This window comes from Pseudorca crassidens, chromosome 10 (genome assembly GCF_039906515.1).
Source record: "Pseudorca crassidens isolate mPseCra1 chromosome 10, mPseCra1.hap1, whole genome shotgun sequence".
Taxonomy (NCBI): domain Eukaryota; kingdom Metazoa; phylum Chordata; class Mammalia; order Artiodactyla; family Delphinidae; genus Pseudorca; species Pseudorca crassidens.
The window spans coordinates 75,983,443-76,004,549 of record NC_090305.1 but is presented as its reverse complement, the minus strand read 5'-3'; the positions used below and the strand labels follow the sequence as shown (position 1 = coordinate 76,004,549).

The following is a 21,107-nucleotide window of genomic DNA, read 5'->3' as shown; positions in this document are numbered from 1 at the left end:
CATTTGAAATGAAGAAATGTGACCTTCATGGGTAGTAAGAGGGCCCTCGTATCACAACAGTGCTCGGTAGTGAAGAGAGACTCAGACTCTACAGGATGATACAGACTGTTTGCCAATGGAATCAAACAGAAAGTTATTCGTGGTTTTTGTTACTTATGTAATGTCAAGAAGTTTGTGGGGGACTTTAGGTCGGGATAAAAATCATAGATCATCTCATCACAGCTTACCGGGCTCATGGCTTTAGCTTTACTTGTGGACTTTCTGTCCTAGAAATTCGTAGAGTTTACAGGACAAAGAGAAGGTTGTGCTAAAGGAAAAGTAGGATTAATACACATGTACACTAAGACCTTCTACGGGGATCAGGGCATTGTCAGAGCTCAGGTTCCCCTGAGCACTGGTCTGGCCTGTAAGTACAGTTACCACTCAGTATCCAAGGGGGATTGGTTCCAGGATACCAAGGGGGATTGGTTCCATGGATACCAAAATCCTCAGATGCTCAAGTCCCTTATATAAAATAGCATTGTATTTGCATATAACCCTATGCACATCCTCCCATATACTTTAAATCATCTCTAGATTACTCATAATACCTCATACAATATAAATGCTATGTAAATAGTTGCCTGTGCATGGAAAATTCAATTTTTGCTTTTTGGAACTTTCTGGAATTTTCTTCCCAAACATTTTCAATCTGCAGTTAGTTGAATCGGTGGATGCAGAGCCCATGGATAGGGAGGGCCAATTGTATAATGGAAAAAATGAGGTCTGTTTGACTTTATATTTGAAGCATACAACATGGCAACTTTGTGGAAATGACCGTTTATTTTCATCTGTGAGAAAAACCACTGTGTAATGGGAACATCTGTTTAGAGAGCAGCAGCCATCACTGATTACTACAAGAAAGACAATTTTCTTCCTGGGCTTAGGTCAGATGGAATGGATGCTCTATTGTGTCCAGGAGGCAACAAAGATTGCAGCTGCCTATTATAGATCTGTATAGGGGATCATACTGATAGAGCTGCAGACTCAATATTATGAAGGACACAGTATGCATGATCTTGGAGCCGGTTACTATACACAAGAAGAAATACAAGAAGTAAGAAGAGTGATCCTATTATGCTTCTCCGAGATAGAATAGCACACAGCAATACTGCCAGTGTTGAAGAATGAAAGGAAACTGATGTTGAAGTGAAGAAAGAAATTGAGAGTACAGTCTAGTTTGCTACAGTTGATCCCAAACCACCTTTAGAAGAGCTAGGCCATCACTTCTATTACAGTGATCCATCTTTTGAAGTTTATGGATCAAGTGAATTACTTAAAGGAAGACTGCAGGGACTTCCCTGGTAGTCCAGTGGATAAGACTCCATGTTCCCAGTGCAGGGGGCCTGGGTTTGATCCCTGGTCAGGGAACTAGATCCCACATGCCACAACTAAGAGTCCACGTGCCACAACTAAGAGTCCGCATGCCACAACTAAGAGCCTGCATGCCACAGCGAAGATCCCGCATGGTGCAACTATGACCCGGAGCAGAATGAATGAATGAATATTCGAATGAATAAATAAATAAAGGAGCACTGTAAACTTACTATTATGCCTTCAACAGAACATTCAATGGTCAACTTTAAGAAACTTTGTGTTCTCAACTTTAAAAGAAATAAAACCCATCAAACAAACAAACAGTTTGTAAACGTGTTTATGCTACTCTATAAAATTAAGTTTAAAAAGATGGGAGAAAAATTTAATGGGTTCCAAAAGTCCAGTGGTACAGTGAAAAGTACATCTTCTTTCCCATGCCCCACAGTTTCCCAATTTCCCTCCACAGAAGCAAATATGTTACTAGTCTCTTCTATAAGAAAAAATGAAATTTTTAAAAACTGAAACAAATCGACAAACCCAAAAGACAATTTAAAATGTTTAAAGGGGGCTTCCCTGGTGGCGCAGTGGTTAAGAATCTGCCTGCCAACGCAGGGGACGCAGGTTCGAACCCTGGTCCGGGAAGATCCCACATGCCGTGGAGCAACTAAGCCCACGAGCCACAACTACTGAGCCCGCGAGCCACAACTACTGAAGCTCACGCACCTAGAGCCCGTGCTCCGCAACGAGAAGCTACTGCAATGAGAAGCCTGCGCACCGCAATGAAGAGTAGCCCCTGCTCACTGCAACTAGAGAAAGCCTGCGCACGACAACGAAGACCCAACACAGCCAAAAATAAATAAATTTAAAAAAAAATTTTTTTTAATGTTTAAAGGAAAAGTTCATAAATTCTTACATTCAGAAAGAAAAATATGGAGGGAGAAACAGAAACACATTGTAATTAACATGAACCAAGTGGCAGAAGATACGAAAAGTATAGGCTGGGGGAATTTGGAAGCACTGGGTTAAATCTATGGGGAGATAGAATAAGATATTAGCATGTAGGATAGGAACTCTCTCATATAGGAACTCTCTCATACCTATACTTACAGAAAAAACTCATCCTAAAATAAAATCCAATTCCGAAGTCAGGCAGAGATTTTTCCCTCTTGTGTCAGTGAGTCACAAAGCTGTCTCAAGCTTATTTTACCCATCAAGCCAAAAGACATACCACTCTCTTGTTATAAGGATTACAGCTAGGTATGTTTAATGAACAAGTTATTACAATTAGAGGAAAATACCTTATATCTGTTATAAGTAACAAATTGTATCCCTTAACTGTGGCAGTCAAACTACTGCCTTTTGCTTTCTGGCAATGTTAACTCTACTAATTTATTCTCTAACAGAGAAATAATGCCCCCCATGGTGGGCTGCCTACTGCAGTTACTCCATGCAGAAAAGGAGAGCGCTTCTGAAGATCTAAGAATAAGTGTATTAAAATACAAATTTCATCTTCATTTTGACTGCCATTATAAACTGAGGTATCACAGAGTAACTTGTTCACAGACAAAAATTTCCCAAGCAATGGAATAGCTGAGTCACTATTCACCAAAGACTTAATTATCTCATATAGTCAGTGAAAGAAAATGATATAACATTACAAAAGTCATCTATTTTTGTAGTCTTTGTTCAGGGTTCCAAAAATGAATTTCAATATGGTTGCTGACTCTGAAAGTGATTTTCACACTCAGATTTACCTCTTAAAACATTTGGGTACATTCTTTTTCTGGGATTAAATTAAATAACATCTATGCATCAATCGAGTTACACCAGAGGGAATGCTCCATCAACTTCTAGCTGAGTTTACAATATAACGTTAGCTTTTTCTAGAATGGGCAAGTCAACTGAGCTGTAACATTCCCTTGGGCTTTATGCCATTTCTCAAGTTTAAAATTGAAACATCAGTTGAAGAAAAATAGGTACAACCTAACAGCCTATGCAACTTAATTACAGGCAGATTAAGCTGCACACATCAGCTTCAGAACAAAAAGAGTTAGAAAAAAACTAAAAAAATCAAATATGAGATTTTTACTGCTGAAATGGTCTATAAAATACTCTCATGGATGAGATAACTTAGGACCTCAAAGAAGTTGCCTGTACAAGAACACAAAACAAATAAGGCAAGCTGGGAGTGGGGGCCAGGGCCTCTAAAACATTCTATTTCACAAATCAATAGCCTCCACAATCTCAAAAATATCTATATAGAAAACTGATTAAACTTTCAAATGACAAATTTAAGAATCACTCACTTGACTCAAAATATTCGCAATAAATAACCTCATTAGAAAGGATCTACATACCAGTAAAAATGGTTAACATTTACTGAATTCTTCCTGTGTGCCAGGCTCTATATTAAGTCCTTTACATGTATTTAATTCACTTAATTCTCATCACTCCCCTGTGAGGTATTATTATTAACCCCACTTTAAAAACAAGAAAATTGAGGCAGAGTTTCTGGCAAATTACTTGCTAGAAGTCACCAAGCAAATAAGAACTAGGGTATGAACCCACGTAATGATCTCCTCAGCTATAGTCCCTAACTCCCCACTTCTGACCTCGCAGCTCTTAACCATTCTACTATACTGCCTTTTAAATTTTAGTCCAATTTCTCATTTTACAGATAAGGAAACTATGTCCCCAAGGAAGAGATAAAATTCAATCAAGGTTGAAAATCATTTAATAACAGTACTAGTATTAGGATGCAGGTTTCCTATTCCCATTACGCTCTCCTATTTCACACTAGGCTTTTCCTATTTTTCTATCATCCTATTATCCTCTTTCACATTGGGCTTTTCCTATTTTCCTATCATTTTTCCTATTTCACACTGGGCTTTTCCCCTCTTCTGGTCTTTTTCAAAATTAATTTGTTTTTCTGAGCATAAAATACTTATCAGTGAAGTCAAGAAAGTACAGTAAAGTATAGAAGAAAATTAAAATTATTCCTCCCAGCTTCCAAGGATAATCACTGTCAACAGTTTAACTTATTTATTTATATGCATTACAAGACCAACACTCCATTGCCCTGCCCCATATGTTTAAAGAAGTTTAGAGACCTACTTTGTAAGTAGTTGTATATTAATTTGACTTTTTCACTTAAATCACTATTTTTCCAAGGCATTAAATATTTTTTGAATATGACTAAATGGCTACATGACATTTCATAAATTTCATTAAGATATTTAACCACAGGTCTTCTGACTATATATATAGAAGACTTCTTGCAATTAATGTCTTTGATGAAAGTGTTATACATATATCTTTATGCAACATATCTGTTAATATTCTTAGATTAAGTCCCTGAAAATGATATTACTGAGTTAAAGGGTATAACAATATATAACACACATGTGCTGCTTACTATTGCCAAACTATTCTAAGTGCTTCACAGATATTAGCTTGTTTAATCCTTGCAACAACCCTGAGAGATGAACTGAATGCCCAGAGACAACAAGTGACTGGCCCAAGATCATATGGCTAACAAAGTGGCACAGCCAGGATTCACACCCAGCTAGTCAGAATCCAGGATCCAGGCTCTTCATCATTATTTTGGACTATCTTAATTCCACACTTTTCAACCACATGATGCCAAGTCTCCTAGACGTTTACTACAAATGTACAAAAATCATCTGAGGAACCTGTTTTCAGTAAGCATCTCAAGAGATTCTAAAGTTTGAAACCACTATCCTGATCTAAAAATTTTTAAATAGTACAACATCTAATAAACCCTTCTCATAAAACCACTGACAGACCACTGACAGTTTATATTGGTTGATATTTATATTTATATAAATGATATTTATATATAAATGATAATATATAAATTTATATATATAAATGATAATAATATATATAATAAATAAATTTATCATATAAATGATAAATTTATAAATGATAATATATAAATTTATATATATAAATATATAAATGATATTTATATTGGTTTAATATACAAATGGGAGGGCCAAGTAAGAGAACACTCAAAAATGGTTAAAATATGTCTTCATGACCTGGGATTAGGCAAATGGCTTCTTAGACATGATACCAAAAGCACAAATAGTAATATAAATTTAAAATTTTAGGGTTGTTAGAATTATTTTTAAAATGAAGGATAAACTGAACTTCAAAATTTAAAACTTCTGTGCTATAAAAGACACCACAAAGGGGCTTCCCTGGTGGTGCAGTGGTTCAGAGTCCACCTGCCGATGCAGGGGCCACGGATTCGTGCCCCTGTGCGGGAAGATCCCACATGCCATGCCGCGGAACGGCTAGGCCCGTGAGCCATGGCCACTGAGCCTGAGCATCCGGAGTCTGTGCTCCACAACGGAAGAGGCCACAACACTGACAGGCCCGCATACCGCAAAAAAAAAAAAAGACACCATAAGGCATAATCACATAATCACATATTATGTGATTCCACTTACATAAGTCACCTAGAATAGGCAAATTCATAGAGGCACAAAGTAGAAATAGCAGTTATTAGAGCCTCGGGGAGAAGAGGAGAGTTATTATTTAATGGGTACAGAGTTTCTGTTCAGGATGACGGAAAAGTACTGAAAATGGAGACAGCAGAAGCAAGAAGAACTACAATCCTGCAGCCTGTGGAACAAAAACCACATTCACAGAAAGACAGAGAAGATGAAAAGGCAGAGGGCTATGTACCAGATGAAGGAATAAGATAAAACCCAAGAAAAACAACAAAATGAAAGGGAGATAGGCAATCTTCCAAAAAAAGAATTCAGAATAATGATAGTGAAGATGATCCAGGACCTCGGAAAAAGAATGGAGGCAAAGATCGAGAAGATGCAAGAAATGTTTAACAAAGATCTAGAAGAATTAAAGAACAAACAAGCACAGATGAAAAATACACTAACTGAAATGAAAAATACACTAGAAGGAATCAATGGCAGAATAATTGAGGCAGAAGAATGGATGAGCGACATGGAAGACAGAATGGTGGAATTCACTGCTGCGAAACACAATAAACAAAAAACAAAGAAAAGAAATGAAGACAGCCTAAGAGACCTCTGGGACAACATTAAATGCAACAACATTCGCATTACAGGGGTCCCAGAAGGAGAAGAGAGAGAGAAAGGACCAGAGAAAATATTTGAAGAGATTATAGTCAAAAACTGCCCTAACATGGGAAAGGAAACAGCCACCCAAGTCCAGGAAGCGCAGAGAGTGCCATACAGGATAAACCCACCAAGGAGAAACATGCCAAGACACACGGTAATCAAATTGGCAAAAATTAAAGACAAAGAAAAATTACTGAAAGCAGAAAGGGAAAAACGACAAATAACATAAAAGGGAACTCCCATAAGGTTAACAGCTGATTTCTCAGCAGAAACTCTACAAGCCAGAAGGGAGTGGCATGATATACTTAAAGTGATGAAAGGGAAGAATGTACAACCAAGATTACTCTACCTGGCAAGGATCTCATTCAGATTCGATGGAGAAATCAAAAGCTTTACAGACAAGCAAAACCTAAGGGAATTCAGCACCACCAAACCAGCTCTACAACAAATGCTAAAGGAACTTCTCTAAGTGGGAAACAGAAGAGAAGCAAAGAACCTACAAAAACAAACCCAAAACAATTAAGAAAATGGTAATAGGTACATACATATCGATAATTACCTTAAACGTGAATGGACTAAATGCTCCAACCAAAAGACACAGGCTTGCGGAATGGATAGAAAAACAAGACCCATATATGTGCTGCCTACAAGAGACCCACTTCAGACCCAGCGACACATACAGACTGAAAGTGAGGCGAAGGAAAAAGATATTCCATGCAAATGGAAATCAAAAGAAAGCTAGAGTAGCAATACCCACATCAGATAAAATAGACTTTAAAATAAAGAATGTTACAAGAGACAAGGAAGGACACTACATAATGATCAAGGGATCAATCCAAGAAGAAGATATAACAATTATAAATATATATGCACTCAACATAGGAGCACCTCAATACAGAAAGCAACTGCTAACAGCTATAAAAAAGGAAATCGACAATAACACAATAATAGTGGGGGACTTTAACACCTCACTTACACCAATGGACAGATCATCCAAAATGAAAATAAATAAGGAAACAGAAGCTTTAAATGATATAATAGATCAGACAGATTTAATTGATATTTATAGGACATTCCATCCAAAAACAGCAGATTACACTTTCTTCTCAAGTGCGCACGGAACATTCTCCAGGATACATCACATCTTGGGTCACAAATCAAGCCCCAGTAAATTTAAGAAAATTGAAATCATATCAAGCATCTTTTCTGACCACAACGCTATGAGGTTAGAAATCAACTACAAGGAAAAACACGTAAAAAACACAAACACACGGAGGCTAAACGATACGTTACTAAATAACCAAGAGATCACTGAAGAAATCAAAGAGGAAATCAGAAAATACCTAGAGACAAATGACAATGAAAACACGATAATCCAAAACCTATGGGATGCCGCAAAAGCAGTTCTAAGTGGGAAGTTTATAGCTATACAAGCCTACCTCAAGAAACAAGAAGAATCTCAAACAATCTAACGTTACATCTAAAGGAACGAGAGAAAGAAGAACAAACAAAACCCAAAGTTAGCAGAAGGAAAGAAATCATAAAGATTAGAGCAGAAATAAATGAAACAGAAACAAAGAAAACAACAGCAAAGATCAATAAACTAAAAGCTGGTTCTTTGAGAAGATAAACAAAATTGATAAACCATTAGCCAGACTCATCAAGAAAAAGACGGAGAGGACTCAAATCAATAAAATTAGAAATGAAAAAGGAGAAGTTACAACAGACACCACAGAAATACAAAGCATCCTAAGAGACTACTACAAGCAACTCTATGCCAATAAAATGGACAACCTGGAAGAAATGGACAAATTCTTAGAAAGGTATAACCCTCCAAGACTGAACCAGGAAGAAATAGAAAATATGAACAGACCAATCACAAGTAATGAAATTGAAACTGTAATTAAAAATCTTCCAACAAACAAAAGTCCAGGACCAGATGGCTTCACAGGTGAATTCTAACAAATATTTAGAGAAGAGCTAACACCCATCCTTCTCAAACTCTTCCAAAATATTGCAGAGGAAGGAAAACTCCCAAACTCCCAATTCTATGAGGCCACCATCACCCTGATACCAGAACTAGACAAAGATACTACAAAAAAAGGAAATTACAGACCAATATCACTGATGAATATAGATGCAAAAATCCTCAACAAACTACTAGCAAACAGAATACAGCAACACATTAAAAGGATCATACACCATGACCAAATGGGGTTTATCCCAGAGATGCAAGGATTCTTCAATATACGCAAATCAATCAATGTGATACACCATATTAACAAATTGAAGAAAAAAACCATCTGATCATCTCAATAGATGCAGAAAAAGCTTTTGACAAAATTCAACACCCATTTATGACAAAAACCCTGCAGAGAGTGGGCACAGAAGGAACCTACTTCAACGTAATAAAGGCCATATATGACAAACCCACAGCAAACATCATTCTCAATGGTGAAAAACTGAAAGCATTTCCTCTAAGGTCAGAAACAAGACAAGGATGTCCACTCTCACTGCTATTATTCAACATAGTTTTGGAAGTCCTAGCCATGGCAATCAGAGAAGAAACAGAAATAAAAGGAATACAAATTGGAAAAGAAGAAGTAAAACTGTCACTGTTTGCAGATGACATGATACTATACATAGAGAATCCTAAAGATGCCACCAGAAAACTACTAGAGTAAATCAATGAATTTGGTAAAGTTGCAGGATACAAAATTAATGCATAGAAATCTCTTGCATTCCTATACACTAATGATGAAAAATCTGAAAGAGAAATTAAGGAAACACTCCCATTTACCATTGCAACAAAAAGAATAAAATACCTAGGAATAAACCTACCTAGGGAGACAAAAGACCTGTATGCAGAAAACTATAAGACACTGATGAAAGAAATTAAAGATGACACCAAGAGATGGAGAGATATACCATGTTCTTGGATTGGAAGAATCAATATTGTGAAAATGACTATACTACCCAAAGCAATCTACAGATTCAATGCAATCCCTATCAAATTACCAATGGCATTTTTAATGGAACTAGAACAAAAAATCTTAAAATTTGTGTGGAGACACAAAAGACCCCGAATAGCCAAAGCAGTCTTGAGGGAAAAAAACGGAGCTGGAGGACTAAGATTCCCTGATTTCAGACTATACTAAAAAGTTACAGTAATCAAGACAATATGGTACTGGCACAAAAACAGAAATATACATCAATGGAATAGGACAGAAAGCCCAGAGATAAACCCACATACCTATGGACAACTAATCTATGACAATGGAGGCAAGGATATACATTGGAGAAAGGACAGTCTCTTCAATAAGTGGTGCTGGGAAAACTGGACAGCTACATGTAAAAGAATGAAATTAGAACACTCCCTAACATCATTCACAAAAATAAACTCAAAATGGATTAGAGATCTAAATGTAAGACCGGGCACTATAAAACTCTTAAGAGGAAAACATAGGAAGAACACTCTTTGACATAAATCACAGCAAGATCTTTTCTGATCCACCTCCTAGAGTAATGGAAATAAAACCAAAAATAAACACATGGGGCCTAATGAAACTTAAAAGCTTTTGCACAGCAAAGGAAACCATAAACAAGACGAAAAGACAACCCTCAGAATGGTAGAAAATATTTGCAAATGAATCATCAAAGGATTAATCTCCAAAATATATAAACAGCTCATGCAGCTCAATATTAAAAAAACAAACGACCCAATCCAAAAATGGGCAGAAGACCTTAATTGATATTTCTCCAAAGAAGACATACAGATGGCCAAGAAGCACATGAAAAGCTGCTCAACATCACTAATTATTAGAGAAATGCAACTCAGAACTACAGTGAGGTATCACCTCACACCAATTAGAATGGGCATCATCAGAAAATCTACAAACAACAAATGCTGGAGAGGGTGTGGAGAAAAGGGAACCCTTTGCACTGTTGGTCAGAATGTAAATTGATACAGCCACTATGGAGAACAGTATGGAGGTTCTTTAAAGAAGTATAAATAGAATTACCATATGACCCAGCAATCCCACTACTGGGCATATACCCAGAGAAAACCATAATTCAAAAAGACACATGCACCCCAATGTTCATTGTAGCACTATTTACAATAGCCAGGTCATGGAGGCAACCTAAATGCCCATCGACAGATGAATGGATAAAGAAGATGTGGTACATATATACAATGGAATATTACTCAGCCATAAAAAGGAACGAAATTGGGTCATTTGTTGAGATGTGAATGGATCTAGAGACTGTCATACAGAGTGAAGTAAGTCAGAAAGAGAAAAACAAATATATATTAACGCATATATGTGGAACCTAGAAAAACGGTACAGATGAACCAGTTTGCAGGGCAGAAACTGAGACACAGATGTAGAGAACAAATGTATGGACACCAAGCGGGGAAAGTAGCAGGGGGTTGGGGTGGTGGTGTGATGAATTGGGAGATTGGGATTGACATGTATACACTGATGTGTATAAAATGGATGACTGATAAGAAAAAAAAAGTACTTAAAATGGATGAAGGTGATGGTTGCAATACATTGTGAATGTATTTAATACCACTTAAAATGGTAAAAATGGTAAATTTTCTGTTATGTGTATCTTACAATAATACTTTTTTAAAGGCACCATTAAGACAATCTACAAAATAGGGGAAAATATTTGCAAATCATTCATCTGATAAAGGAATTGTATCCAGAATATACAACTCAATAATAAAAAGATAAGTAATCCATTTTTTTAAACAGGGAAAGGATATGAACAGACATTTCTCCAGAAAAGTATACAAATGGCCCATAAGTACATGAAAAGATGCTCAATATTACTAGTTAGTAACTGGGGAAATACAATGAAAAACACAGTGAGACACTTCATACTCACTGAATGGCTACAATAAAAGAGACAGATAATAACAAGTTTGAACAGGAAGTAGAGACACTGAACCTTCATAAATTGCTGGTGAGAAGATAAAATAGTACAGCCACTTTGGAAAACAGTTTGGCACTTCCTCTACACAAAAACTTGTACATATATGTTCACAGTGGCATGTTTCTTTTTCTTTTTTTAATATTTATTTATTTATTTATTTATTTGGTTGCATGGGGTCTTAGTTGCAGCAGGCGAGCTCCTTAGTTGTGGCACATGGGCTCCTTAGTTGCAGTCTGTGAACTCTTAGTTGTGGCACGTGAACTCTTAGTTGTGGCATGCATGTGGGATCTAGTTCCCTGACCAGGGATCGAACCTGGGCCCCCTGCATTGGGAGCGCAGAGTCTTATCCACTGTGCCACCAGGAAAGTCCCGGCATATTTTAATAGCCAAAAAATAGACATGACCCAAATATCCATCAGCTGATAAATGGATAAATGAAATGTTATATATATATCCCTACAAAGGAATATTATTTGGCAATAAAAAGGTATGAAGTACCAATACATGCTACAACGTGGACGAATCTCGAAAACTTATGCTGAATGAAAGAAACCAGGCACAAGAGGTCACATGTTGTATGACTCCATTTATATGAAATTTCCAGACAGGTAAATCTATAGAGACAAAAAGTAGATTAGTGGTCACCAGAAGCGGGGAGAAGAGGAAATGGGGAGTGACTGCTAATGGGTACAGAGTTTCTTTTGGGGGCAACGAAAATATTCTGGAATTGAATGTGGTAATCACTGCACAATTCTGTGAATATACTAAAAACAACTGAAGTGTATCGAAAAACTAAAAATAAACTAAAAAATATGGTTAAGAAATTCATGATAAGGACATAAATTTTGAAATTAAGTGCTTAGAAGTGGTAATTTAAGACTGTAAGTAGAGCTTCCCTGGTGGCGCAGTGGTTAGGAATCTGCCTGCTAATGCAGGGGACACGGGTTCGAGCACTGGTCTGGGAAGATCCCACGTGCCGCGGAGCAACTAAGCCTGTGCGCCACAACTACCGAGCCTGTGCTCCAAAGCCCGCGATCCACAACTACTAAGCCTCCATGCCACAATTACTGAAGCCCACGCACCTAGAGCCCATGCTCAGAAACAAGAGAAGCCACCGCAGTGAAAAGCCTGTGCACCGCAACAAAGAGTAGCCCCCGCTCACCACAACTAGAGAAAGCCTGTGTGCAGCAACGAAGACCCAATGTGGCCAAAAAAATTAATTAATTAATTAATTTTTTAAAAAATGACTAAGTATATGAATTTAGAGAGAGAATGAGGCGTGGAATCTAAAGGATAAAGGTAAAGTCTTTATGGAAACCATAAGCAATGGAAACAAAGATGGAAATGTCAAAACTGTCAAAAAAGTCAAAAAAATTAAGAACTAGGAAAGTATGTGTCACGCAAACAAAAGTTTGAAAAGTTCTATTAAAATTCACACTGAGGAAAATGGAAAAGTAAGTTTCAGAGTAGAGAGAAAACAAAAATAACCAAAACAAAATCATTCAATGACTCATCTAAAGAGATTCCCTGATGACTTTAAAAAAAACAATCTAACTTAGTACATTAAACAAGGTTAAGAAAATACACATACAGTCTAAATTTATAAAACTGAAGGCGATATGAACAGACTTCACCAAGTGTAGAGCACTAGCAATTTTGGGCAAAACTGAAATTTAACCAGAATACTTTGGATACATATTAACAATATTGCTTTTACACAGCAAATTTATAGGACAAGATGAACTGAACTATGTTGCATTCCCTGTCAGTAAATCAAGCACTCCCTTTTGTCCTAAATAGACTGAGGTGATGAAAACCGGATGATGGCACACTGCACTCCAGAATGTCAGCTCCATGGGGGCAGGGACTTTGTTTTGTTTAACTAGAACAATGCTTAGCACACAGGAAGAGCTCAATAATATTGGCTAAATGAATCAACAGCACTTTGAAATCTGTGTATATATTTTAGGAATTCCCATCTAGATTAGGGAATTCTTCACATCTAGAAATGGAATTTTAATGAAGAGCCAGAGATAACTGAGCTCTAAAACTAGAGCTTCAGGGAAGAAAAGAATTTTCCTTGAAATACCACACTGACTGGAGGCAGATAAGAAGGCTACATAACTTGCTTGTGCTGTTAAACACTTAAACATAATCATAAATTTCTTTTATTTTTTACATTGCCAGCATAATGAAAAACATAAATGAGTCTGTACAATTCTAAAGAGTTAACTTTTTAAATGGTAAAAATAACTATATACGCTTAGAATTCATCATGGTCAAGTTATAGGAACACACAATACACAAGATAAAATCCCCTAAAGACAAAGATATGATTTAAGTAAAATACAATAGATAAAGCCACTATCTAAGAGATCTAAGCAGAAAATATAAAACCTAACTGTTAAAATCTATTCAATACTAACTAAACTTAGAACGATGAACACAGAAAGAAAACAAAATCCTCCAGCTTAAAGGAATTCAGTTCAGGATAATAGACAAGAAAAAACTACTAGACAGTGATAAACACCATAAGAACAATTTCTAACAATGCCTGATTCCGCTAATTTACTTATAAATTTACATGGAGGATCAAAAAAAGACACATCTTCAGATGGGAAAAGACACATACTATAATTTCACTCATATGTGGAATATAAAAAACAAAATAAATGAACAAACCAAACAAAAACAAACATGTAGATACAGAGAACAGAGTAGTGGTTACCGAAGAGGAAGGGGGGAGTGAAATGGATAAGGTCAACTGTATGCTGTATGGTGACAGACAGAAACTGAATTTTTGGTGGTGAGCACAATGTAGTATACACATAAGTAAAAATATAATGTTGTACATGCAAAATATATAATGTTATAAACCAAATTACCTCAATTGTTAAGAAGACACATCTTATTTTAAAACATTACATGTATAAGAAGTTTCTATACCTGTCACATAAATAGTAAAATCAATACCAACGAAAAAAATGGTGTTTTTTAATAAAAATATCACTAAGAAGGTTGCATTTAAATATTTAATCAACACAGTTATTACAAAATTTTGTTCTTTAAATCAAAGTACTCTATTGTTAGAATAATGACAAATATCATTACTTAGTTCATTTCACCTCACCTCTCTTTTTAAAAAAGATACTTGTGGGCAATAGACATGCAATTAAAGCTGTAGTTCAAGTTCAAACAACTCCCTCTGAACACACTAAAAAGACAGCCCACTAAAACATCCTGTTATATTTCTCATATTTGAATACTGTCTTAGATTTACCTCTACTAAGAACTTTATTTGAATCTAAAATATCCAGCAAATTTTGGGACTTCCCTGGTGGTCCAGTGGTAAAGAATCCACCTTCCAATGCAGGGGACACGGGCTTGATCTCTGGTAGGGGAACTAAGATCCCACATGCCGCAGGGCAAGTAAGCCCGAGCGCCACAACTACTGAGCTCACGCACCTCAACTAGAGAGCCTGCGTGCAGCAAACTACAGAGTCCAGGTTTTCTGGAACTGGCACGCCACAACTAGAGAAGAGAAAACTCGCACACCACAAGTAGAGAGAAGCCCATGCGCCGCAACAAAAGATCCCACAAGCTGCAATGAAGATCCCATGTGCCGCAACTAAGACCCAACGCAGTCAAAAAATTAAAAAATAAGAAAAAAATTTTTAAGTACCAAAAAAAAAAGAACAAGCAAATTTTGAGATGAAATGTTGTTTCGCTTTCCATTAATAAATAGGTATGTCTTTAAATAGATCAGTTTCAACTCCAAAGTTTAGTAAAGAACATAAATTGGTTCAGGTATGAGAGATTTCTATTACTAAAACTAATTTTAGAGTATTTAATCTGAGCAAACTTGATGCTATGTAAAAAAGCTTAAGCAATTTTTGGCACTTTCTGTTGATACAGGAGTTCACTTGATAGTTTTCCAAAGATTATGCTGCAAATACTGAACTTTTAAATAGTCATAAACTAGAAAATTTATCATACCTTAACTTTTTTTTTCATTCTCAAATTGTTTTTCAAGATCCTGAGATATTTACACTCTGTTTCAGGCATATTATCTTAGTAGCAAAGCCGGATTTACACTAAGGAAGTGACAGTGCAGATTTTGGGTTTTGACATGCATGCTTTACAATAGAAAACATTGTGCAAGTAAAAAAGTACTAATGTTGAGAACTACAACATATGCTAAATAAAATGGTACATTTTTTTAAAGTAAGACTGCTGCTATATACTTATACTGGGCCAAAATTCCTAAAAAGCCATTCCTCCAAAATCTCCTTCTTCCCCTACCCGCTGCTCAAAGTAACTTTTTCCATCCTAGAACTCATAAAATGTATTTAAAATACATATTTCAGTACATCTTTATTATCTTTCCATTAATGGATATCTCTCTGAAAATGAAAATATTTTATTTGACCCCTTTGCTCCAAAGCAACTTAATTATGTTTTTCCATTAAATTTATTTATTTATTTATTTATTATTATTATTGGCTGCATTGGGTCTTCATTGCTACACACGGGCTTTCTCTAGTTGCGGAGAGCAGGCGCTACTCTTCGTTGCGGTGCGCGGGCTTCTCATTGTGGTGGCTTCTATTGTTGCGGAGCACGGGCTCTAGGCACGTGGGCTTCAGTAGTTGTGGCTCGCGGGCTCTGGCGCGCAGGCTCAGTAGCTGTGGCACGCGGGCTTAGCTGCTCCGAGGCATGTGGGATCTTCCTGGTCCAGGGCTCAAACCCATGTCCCCTGCACTGGCAGGCAGATTCTTAACCACTGCGCCACCAGGGAAGTCCCGTTAATTTTAAATATAAATGTTTAAAATTCATTCTAAATTTAATGGAGGGCCTTAATCCATTGCCAGTGAGCTTCCATACCCACCACTCCACTGAATAGCCCTCAAGTCACTGATGAGACTACTACCTGACAAATCCAAGGACTGCTTTCAGCTCTTAAAAGGTGACACGAGTATTTTCTCAAAAACTCTTCCCTGCCTTGTACCTCACAAATCCAATCTTTCCTGGTCCTCCTACTTCTCTGGTTGTCCCTTCCAACTCTCTTTTTCTTTTTCCCTCACAGCAGTTCAACTGTTGATCATCCCCAGGGTTCTTTCCTAGCTTCTACTTTTCTAGGATGTACAAACCTCCCTGGGCGTGTATTTCCTACAGCCTTCACTATATCGGGTAGTGACTCCCAAATCTGTCTCACTCCATCCAGATGATGTGGTTGCACTCTGGGAATTTATCTCTAACTGATCTTTCTACTATATCACTCTACTGGGTCTCCTTGCCTCTGAGCACAATCCCAATGTCTTTCATATTGTCACTAAGACTGCTGCTCTAAAAACAAAGTTTTAACCGTGTAATTCTATTACTTAAAATCTTTTGGCACCCCTCACCACTTGTCCTAAAGGAAAAAGGAGCATGACATTAAAATCCCTCACAGCCTCGTCCTGAACTGTCTTTTTTGCCTCATCTTCTATTCCTCACCTAAATGATATCACACAAAATCAGTTTCTCAAACAAGCCAACTATTTTTATTCCTATCAGTACCAATAAAACTATCACTCATGCTGCCTAAAATGTACTTCCCCCTCATTTGCATGCTAAAACCTGCTCTCCTTTTAAGATTTGTTTCAGATATCACCTCTGGAGAAGCCATTCCCTCCTTCATTGCCTTCTCAATTGGTCATTCCATCCTCAATATTTCTACTGCAGTCCATTTGAATAGTATCTCTCTAAGCAATTATTTCACTGAATTGTAATTTTTTGTAGACATGTCCACTTACACAGAATCCCTAAAAACAGGGGTTATATCTTTTCACCCCTTTATCCCTGTCAGCTAGCAAACATGCCATAGTAGATGCTTAATAAAAAGATGTCCAATAAGCAAATGTTATGTAATTATGTCGCTCTCTATTTTAAATACTCTGATGTTTTACAGATGGCCAACAGGCACATGACAAGATGCTCAACATCACTAATCATCAGAGAAACACAAATCAAAACCACAATGAGATATCACTTCATACCTGTCAGAATAGCTATCCTCAAAAAGACCACAAATAGGGCTTCCCTGGTGGCGCAGTGGTTGAGAGTCCGCCTGCCGATGCAGGGGACACGGGTTCGTGCCCCGGTCTGGGAAGATCCCACATGCCGCGGAGCGGCTGGGCCCGTGAGCCAGGGCCACTGAGCCTGCGCTCTGCAACGGGAGAGGCCACAACAGTGAGACGCTCACAGACCGCAAAACAAACAAACATAAAAAGACCACAAATAATAAATGTGGCAAGGATGCGGAGAAAAGGGAAACCTTGTATACTGTTGGTGGGAATGTAAATTGGTGGTCACTATGTAAAACAGTATGGAGGGTCCTCAAAAAACTAAAAATAGAACTACCATATGATCCAGCAATTCCACTCCTGGGTATATAGCCAAAGAAAATGAAAACACTGAATCAAAAAGATACTTGCACCCCAACGTTCACAACAGCATTATTTATAATAGCCAAAATATGGAAGCAACCTAAGTGTCCATCAAAAGACACACACACACACACGCACACACACACACTGGAATACCACTCAGTCATAAAAAAGAATGAAAAATTTTCCATTTGCAACAATATGAATGGACCTAGAGGTTATTACACTTACAGAAATAAGTCAAAGAAAGGCAAATACTATATGTTATCACTTACATGTGGAATCTAAAAAATAAAACAAGCCAATTAATATAACAAACAGAAACAGACTCACAGATATACAGAACTAATGGTTACCAATGGGAAAAGTGAGGGGAGAAGGGCAAAATTGGGGTAGAGGATTAAGAGGTACAAACTATCAATATTACATATAAAATAAATAAGCTTCGAGGACATTGTACAGCACAGGAAATATAGCCAATATTTTATAATAACTTTGAGTGGAGTTTAATCTATAAAGAATTTGAATCAATATATCATACACCTGAAACTAACATAATACTGTAAATCAACTATATCTCAATAATAAATAAATACTCTAATGTTTGACCCTATGAACTAATATATCCCAGTGTTTTATTTTAAAATATGATCAATACAGATTCAGTCCATGACAAGGCAGATAAACTGGCAAGATAAAGTTGATGAATAGATGTCTGGGAAAAAAACATCACTTATGACTAAACCCCATAACTCAATGTCAGAGTTATTCACAAAAGATACTAAGTACTATATCAACGATATAGACTTCTCTCATAAAAAGGAGATTGCTACTTCAAATTATAATTTCTTTAGGCCTTAATTTTCTCTTCTCTGAGAGAAATACAAACCATTTACCTTATGGATATTAGAATACTCATAAAAGACTAGAAAACTTTATTTTTGCTAAAATGCATTCTTCTTTTTCTTTTATTTAAATGCATTCTTCTTTGACAGCTCCCAAGGCTGTATAATTTTCACTGAGTTGGGAAGTAAGCTGAGTGTAGCAGAACGGATGACAGTACTCAATTATTCCACTGATTTTTCCTAAATGAATATTAATTACAATTCCCTGCCCAATTATGTCATGTTTGGCCATATAACTTGCTTTGGCCAATGAAATGTGAGTGGAAGTGACATGTACCACTTCTGGGCAGAAACTTTAACTGTAATTCCATGGCTCTGAATAGCTCTTCGCCTTCTAATACCTACTACCAGAACATGTATGTCCCAGACAGGAGTTGCTCCTTCAGCCTGAATTCCAGAAAGGAGAACAACTGTGGATGGAGCTGCCATCTACCTAAGTATTTAACATGAGCAAGAAATAAATCTTTGTTGTTATAAGGCACTGAGCTCTTCAGGTTGTTTATTACCACAGTATAACTAGCATAAACTAATCAACACACTGAATCAGTTGTTCTTCCTCTATAATATCATAATACACAGGCATATGACACTATAAAATATTATACTAAAGGTTTTTTATTGTCTTATGCAAATAGACTTATGATTTTAAGAGGGCAGACTCTTCTTTTTTCATCTCTAGCACCTGGTAGTAGAAGACTGATATATTTGACTGATAGTTTGCTGAAAGAACTATGTAAGTTCTTTCTATTTAGTTCTTTCTAAACTATTATGTATTTTCCAACAAATGAAGTTACATAGTTACTGAAAATTTTTTAAATGTAATACAAAAATAACTTATATTGTTTAAAAAAAAAGCTGAAGAAATCAAAATACCTAATACTGTAAAGAAAAGTTGAAGAGATCTGATGACCATCTATTTTACCTGATCTTAGGTAAAACATCTTAACATTAGTCTAAAAGGTTTTGCCAATATATTTATCAAAGATTTCAATAATACCATTTTACTTACAACATATTCACTTGATAACCAGAAAGGAAAGAAGTGTGGGAGCAGATGTCCAAGCTGATGCACTGTAAAGTTCACATGCTTCCTTATCGGTTCATATTTACAAATGTTTAGTTATTGTTTCTAAACAGTTCCTATAGGAATGGCTGACCTAGAAAACTGACAAATAACAACTCAGATGAACCAACACATAAAAATGCATAATTCAGTAATTTTAAAACTGCTAATCTAAAAAGTCACTTAGCACTGGGATAAAAAACATATAAACTCTAATGGTATTAGTAAATTAGGTCATTAAGAAAAGGTTATGTCCAATACCACATGATATCACTTATATGAGGAATCTAAAACATGACACAAATGAACCTATCTACAAACAGAAACAGACTCACAGACATAGAGAACAGCCTTGTGGTTGCCGAGGGGGAGCTAGCTGGTGGATTGTGAGTTTGGGGTTAGTAGATACAAACTATTATATATAGAATGGATAAACAACAAGGTCCTACTGTTTAGCAAAGGGAGCTATTTCAATACCCTGTGATAAACCATAATGGAAAAGAATGCATATATGCACAACTGAATCACTTTTCTGTACAACGGAAACTAACATAACAGGAACTTCCCTGGTGGCACAGTAGTTAAGAATCCGCCTGCCAAAGCAGGAGACACGGGTTCGAGCCCTAGTCTGGGAAGATCCCACATGCTGCAGAGGAACTATGCCCATGAGCCACAACTATTGATCCTGAGTGCCACAACTACTGAAGACCGCGTGCCTAGAGCCCGTGCTTCACAAGAAGCCTGTGCACCGCAATGAAGAGTAGCCCCACTTGTTGCAACTAGAGAAAGCCTGCGCATAACAACAAAGACCCAATGCAGCCAAAAATAAATAAATAAGTAAACAGATAAATTTTTTAATTAAAAAAAAAGGAAAAAAGGAACTCTTTGGCCATCTAAACACTAACTTTTCCTTTTTTTTTTTTTTTTTTTTTTTTGCGGTACACAGGCCTCTCACTGTTGTGGCCTCTCCCATCGCAGAGCACAGGCTCCGGCCACGCAGGCTAGGCGGCCATGGCTCACAGGCCCAGCTGCTCCGCGGCATGTGGGATCTTCCCGGACCGGGACACGAACCCGTGTCCCCTGCATCGGCAGACGGACTCTCAACCACTGCGCCACCAGGGAAGCCCTAACTTTTCCTAGTTTTTAAGTTAAATGATGTCAGAAAGCTCAAAGTCACAGTACCAAAGCAGCTTATAAATTATAAAACTGTTTAAATATAAGGTATTATTTTAAAAAGCCTCCTCATTGAAAGGAAAGTTCTGCCTATAAATGTACCACATCC

At 36.9% G+C, this 21,107-nt stretch overlaps 1 protein-coding gene and 1 pseudogene across 41 annotated transcripts in view; one reads left to right on the top strand and one right to left on the bottom strand.

The window, feature by feature from the left end:
• The window catches only part of SLMAP (sarcolemma associated protein), a 147,373-nt gene that overhangs the window by 110,181 nt on the left and 16,085 nt on the right, over positions 1-21,107 (bottom strand). The window lies entirely within an intron of this gene.
• LOC137231895 (pyruvate dehydrogenase E1 component subunit alpha, somatic form, mitochondrial pseudogene) lies at positions 725-1,347 on the top strand (annotated as a pseudogene).